This window comes from Armigeres subalbatus, chromosome 1 (genome assembly GCF_024139115.2).
Source record: "Armigeres subalbatus isolate Guangzhou_Male chromosome 1, GZ_Asu_2, whole genome shotgun sequence".
NCBI lineage: Eukaryota > Metazoa > Arthropoda > Insecta > Diptera > Culicidae > Armigeres > Armigeres subalbatus.
In genome coordinates this window covers 230,036,062-230,042,071 of record NC_085139.1, presented here as the reverse complement: position 1 = coordinate 230,042,071, position 6,010 = coordinate 230,036,062, and the positions used below count along the sequence as shown (strand labels likewise).

General features: G+C 36.1%; 1 protein-coding gene across 4 annotated transcripts in view; it reads left to right on the top strand.

Annotated features, from left to right (window-relative positions):
- Positions 1-6,010, top strand: part of LOC134205851 (uncharacterized) — a 114,483-nt gene that overhangs the window by 59,423 nt on the left and 49,050 nt on the right. The gene's annotated exons all lie outside the window — the stretch shown is intronic.

Here is a 6,010-nt window from a genome sequence, read left to right as displayed (position 1 = left end):
TCAACCAGCTGTCTCGTTCTCTTCTTCCATGTGATCTTTAGTATCTATGTTGAAGTTTAAGCGAGCAAACAGTGCAAAGTGATTGTACGACTAGGGCAGTTCAAATTTCAAAAATGTTCGAAAATTCCAACTCCCATATGTCTATTAGCATCATTTTGATAATATAGGAGTCCTGGCAAAATTTCAGGCAATTCGGTGGCCATTTAGGGGTGGCGCGAAGTCAATTCATGTTTATATGGAAATTTGTATGGGAAAAACTTAAAATTTATTCAAGTCTCCCTACAATTGTCAAATTGTGATGAATTCAAAGAAACATCCCCAACCTCCCTTTTTGGAATCTATATAAAAGCGACCCCCGGATAACACATTAGTTATGAGTGGATTGAACGGTTCTATTAACAGTGTGAATATGAGATAAATGGCTAAAATGGTGTAATTAGCCTCAACGTAGCAGTGAAAATATAAATCAAAATTAATGAGTTATCCACTGGTTGAGCTCAAATAGACTCCAAAAATGGAGGTTGGGGATGTTTATTTGAATTCATCACGATTTAAGAGTTGTAGGGGGATTTGAATAAATTTTAAGTTTTTTCCATACAAATTTCCATATAAACATAAATTGACTTCGCGCCACCTCTAAATGGCCACCGAATTGCCTGAAATTTTGCCAGGACTCCTATATTATCAAAATGATGCTAATAGACATATGGGAGTTGGAATTTTCGAACATTTTTGAAATTTGAACTGCCCTATTGTACGACGGTGCACAGTGGTGTGTCTACGAATAATTTTAAATAAAACAGGACTAATGTATAGTAACTCATGAATGGTAGAATCTATTTTCCGACTCGTATCATTAAGGTTTATAAATCTGTGTGCTAGAAAAAATCCCAAGCCTACAAAACATTTTTGAGCAAACTATTTTGACCATAAAGAACTTGAAAAAATGTAATGTCAGATATATAAACAAAATTCCAAACAATTCGTGGCTTATTTTTAGTTTGATAAATAAGAAAATATTTCATTAATATTGCCCATAATTGCTTTATTTTAGACAGCTTTTTGTCCATTTGGTCAAGACTGTGGTGTAATATAGTGGCAAAATATCCTTCATATTTTTTCTCATTTGATTTATTATTTAATTGCGCTAAACCATAAAAATATCTTTTACAAGCCAATGATGCCAATTTTACCAATCGCAATGACACAAAAAAAGAACGGCAAGGCAATTCCAGGAGCTTTAACTTCGACATTTGATTGAGCTACGTGGTCTCATTTTTTGCTTACAAGGCCAACTGGAGACCATATCTTTTATAGTATCTCTAGATATGCAATGGACACAAAATTCCGAGGCTTTCCCATCTTCCGGACGCTGTGCTTGGCATACAATCGTAACGGCTCTAAGTGCCTGCTCATGTAGAGTGATTCACCAATAAGTATTGTATTTCTCACAGAACAAATGAAGAATCATGTTCAATCGGTTGGTTTCCGCAAGAATCGATTATCAGTAACAAGCGCCATTATAGCTTTGATTGAATCAGATTGATTGCCCCTATTAAGATAACGAGTTGAAAAAGGCGTTACCGACGTCGATAAAAAACGAAATCATTGGCAATCAATCAAATGTTTGCCATTTTTTTGAATGTATGTTTTGGTGAGCAGTATTACTCGTTTGAAATCACGAATTGCAACCGTTTATGAGTAGTTTGAAGTTATGCAACTATCAGCTCGGTAGTCGTAGTGCTAGTGAGCTCAGTCTTGTGCTCGTCTCATCCTCGCGTTAGTTGGCGTCTGCGATGAATATGGCGCGCGCCGAGTGCCGATAGGCTCAGCAACTAAGTTGAGGTTTGTTTGCATTCGCGCAAGCAAGTTGAATCACCTGATTGGCCTGGTTCAGCCGGGTGATGGGGACAGAAAGTGAAAAATTATGACTAGCTCAATGTTAATCAAACGATTTAGTTGTTTTTTTTTGTGTAAGGTATATCAGACCGCGATTAGGAGTAAACCATTCGTTTGTTTTCGGTTTGATTCAAATTGCTCCTGTTCCTTTATCATTCGTTTCAATGCACACAGATATTTATTTACTTGCCAAAATCGTATAAAGATATAGGGTAACTGTACCAGTTTTGGCCATGTTCCTAATTTGGCCAGTTCCTCGCATAACTCCTAAAATAAAGCGATTTCCGAGAGTTTTATTAGCTGTAACGGGAGATACATCCCTTACGCATCTTCGCTGTGGAAAATAATCGATAGTTTTTGGAAAATATGTATTTTTCAGGGTTGTCCAAATTAGGCACTAAGGTGGCCAAAACCGGTACACTTCCCTATTGAGGATTAGCATGTTCTTAAAAGCGTTGAATAGTTAATTCTCGTTTTGTAGGTGGCTTCATTGAAACCAATCAGACAACAGTTTTTAAACTTCAACGCCGTTAGATTATAATGATACATTTTTTAAATAATTGAAATCACATAAACGAGCATGCTAACGTTTTATACTGGTTCAAACGGTTTCCAACGAGTTTATGGACAAAAGTAGAGGGAATCGGTGTTCGTTATTAATTATAGACTAGCTATACAGAAGATATAGCAATATAAAATTCTGCTAAGGTCGACAAATCACTTAGACTGTGATACGGTTAGTTCTGCTGTTATTCGCTCGATCTAGCTTGAACAGCGTTGATGCAGCTCGCGATGGTATGATTTGTAACTGCTGTCAATATCGAGCACGTTGGTTAGGCGAACAATTCCAGAAAAAAAATTGAAGGAGAAATCCGATAGGATGTTCATAAGACCACTGTCAACCTTGTGACACTCGCAATAACGACGCAATAGAGAAGTGTGGCGGTTGCGATCGGTGGATCTGCTTGTATGTGAGCAAACTACGGATCGGATCGGTCCCCTTACATCGTTCATGCGGGTGGACAAACAAACAGTGTTAGATAAAGGAAACGGCAGAAAAATTAGAACTAATAAAGGGCTCTCTCAGATGAAAATGAAACTTCTATGGCAATTCCACTAAAAATAAACGAGAAATTAGTCGTCTTTCCACGAGAAACAAGTTAATGGATTTTTCACGAATGGAGTCGACTTTCCATGAGAAATTCGTTCAATGGGATTTTTCTTCCAAATTACTACGGAAAACATTTAAAGTTTTCACAGAAAATTCTTCTATTTTTTTCCGGGTTTCCATAGTTGATGCGTCCGAGTTCACACGGGAAATTCTTATGGATTTCCACTTAAAAATAATTCAATCTTTTGCAGATTATTACCAATTCCTTCATTGTTCTTTACTTTTCTTTTTTTTTCTTACTTTTTACTTTTTTCTTCCTTTTTACTTACTTCTTTATTCTTATTTTTACTTACTTATCTTTATTCTTACTTCTTTATATTTTCAACTTTTTTTCATTCTTGTTTTTTTTTCGTTTTTCTCTTTCATCTTTATTCTTCTACGCTTAATCGTTCTTACTTGCATCTTCCTTTTTTGTTCCATTTGTTCCATTTGTTTTTAATTTTTCCCTCATTTAATCGTTCTTCTTTCATACTATTTCCAGTCTTCTTGCTTCCTTTTTTTGTTCTCATTCTTTATCCTTTATCATTTTGTCTTTTGTGATTTGCCATTCGTTCCCGTTTTTTTATCTTTTTTTCTCATTTGTATGTTGTTTTCCTTTTTTCTCTTGCAGTGTTTTTGCTCACTTTCAGGAAAAGCAGCATATATCTTTTCATCCTTCATTCTCACTCCATGATTTCTTCCTTTTTCTACTCTTTTTCCTTATTTCTTCCTTGTTCCTTACCTCTCATTCTTTATTTTTGTTTTCTTTTTCTAGTTTTTCTTTCTTTTTGTTTTCTTACCTATTTCTACTTCCGACTTCCTCTTGTTTATTTTTTTCCCTTCTTTCTTCTATCTTCCGTCCATTTTTTTATTTTTTCCTCTTTCTTTTGGTCTTCTTCTTCTTTCTTCTTGTTTCTTTGCTATTGCTATTTTTGCTCTTACTTTTTCTTTCCTTCTTTCCTTTTCTTTCATTCATTTTTTATCTTCCTTCTTTCTTTGCTTTTCTTTTCATTCTTCTGTTTTCTTCTTTTTTTTTGTTCTTTCTTCTTTCTTCCTTTTGCTATCCGCTTTCTTACTCATTTATATTATTCTTTTTGTCCTTCTGATTGCCTTTTTCTTTTTTTCTTTCTTCTTTCATATATCTACTTTTATATTTTTCCCCATTGTCTTTTTTTTTAATTTTTTCCATCATCCTTCACTCCCATACTTTCACCTTTAGTACTTCGTTTTTCTTCTTAGTTCATTCTTTCTTTTTTTCTTTCTGTTTTTGTAATTTTTCCAGAACTTCCAAGCTCCTATTTCCAAGTACAGTGCCTTCCCGATTTTGGCAACACGACCGGATTTTAATGTTACCAAAATGGGGATGTTGCCAAAAACGGGAAAAAAATTTCATACAAAATTTCACTTTTTTTTTGTTTGCACGATTGAAGCTAAATACTTAGAATATATACTACAAAGTATGTGGAGTGTACTTAAATGATGCACGTGCATCGTAATTGACATTTTTGCGATATTATTCAGAACTCGGAGATTGTAGTTCAAACAAAATTGAAACAAACTCAAGAATGGTAATCAAACGATAATGTAACTAATTAGCCAATTTCATAATACAAGTTTTATAATAAATAATATTTTAAATTAACATATGCGTCAGCCACGTCCTTACAAAAAATTGTGGTGATATAAAAACGTTTCTATTGTAGTCCACCAAAAATGCCGGTTTTTATCAAAATTCACTATATAAATCAAATAGCATTCCGACGGATACAAGGAGACTAAATGTGCTATAAATTTCGAATTCTTATATAATGGATTTTGATGGAGGCAAACTTTCTTGTGATCGGTGTGATTAAGAGTAAAGTCCTGTGCACAATTTTCGCCGACATTATGGAAAAATTAACGCCAGGTATAAGACGTTCCATTGTTTTAGAAAATGGGAAAGGAAATCTGCATTTTGCACATTGGTCAAGCGTATCTAATGTAGTATGAAAAAGGTTAACTACACTCGTCTACACTACACGAGAACTACACTCCTGTTCTCGATGCACTATTTTCATTATTATAACTTTGAAAAGATGGAATAATCCTACATCAGACTGAAAAGGGAAGCAAAGCAGATCGGACTAGTCATTAACCCTCTGAAGACGAAGTAGGATCAAGGGATGACAACGGCCATCATTAGCATTAGCATTAGCATACAAGCCAAGATTATTGTATGAGAGTAGCATCACTTTCATCCGTTACCACAGATATTGATTTGGGACTAATCACTAACTCTTAGATGGAAGCAATGTACTCTCCAATAGTCGAGATCTGTCCTGGCCACGTCCTTGCGAATGCTGAGGAAAGGGAAGGATGATTTGTTGGACACCTACTTAAGAAAGATGCAGAGAACTCTACGACCTCTCATAGGTGCCACGGGAGGTTTTTGGGATTGTGTGGAAGGTTATAACAGTAGGAATCATTTTGGTATAACATGAAACATAGAAAGAACTAAGATAGAAATACAAAGTAGGAAAGGGTCGAGCCTGGAATTGAACCCACGACCTCCTGCTTATAAGGCAGAACAACGGCCATCATGGCGACAAAATCAAGGTGGTTGAAGAATTCGTGTACTTGAGCTCACTTGTCCTCCGATAACGATACCAGCAGACAAATTCGGATACGCAACGTGGCAGGAAAGCGTACGTACTTTGGACTCCAAAAGACACTCTTCTTTCAAGGTGATAAGATAGTCGAAGGGGCCCTCCTTAGCCGTGCGGTAAGACGCGCGGCTACAAAGCACGACCATGCTGAGGGTGGCTGGGTTCGATTCCCGGTGCCGGTCTAGGCAATTTTCGGATTGGAAATTGTATCGACTTCCCTGGGCATAAAAGTATCATCGTGCTAGCCTCATGATATACGAATGCAAAATGGTAACCTGGCTTAGAAACCTCGCAGTTAACAACTGTGGAAGTGCTT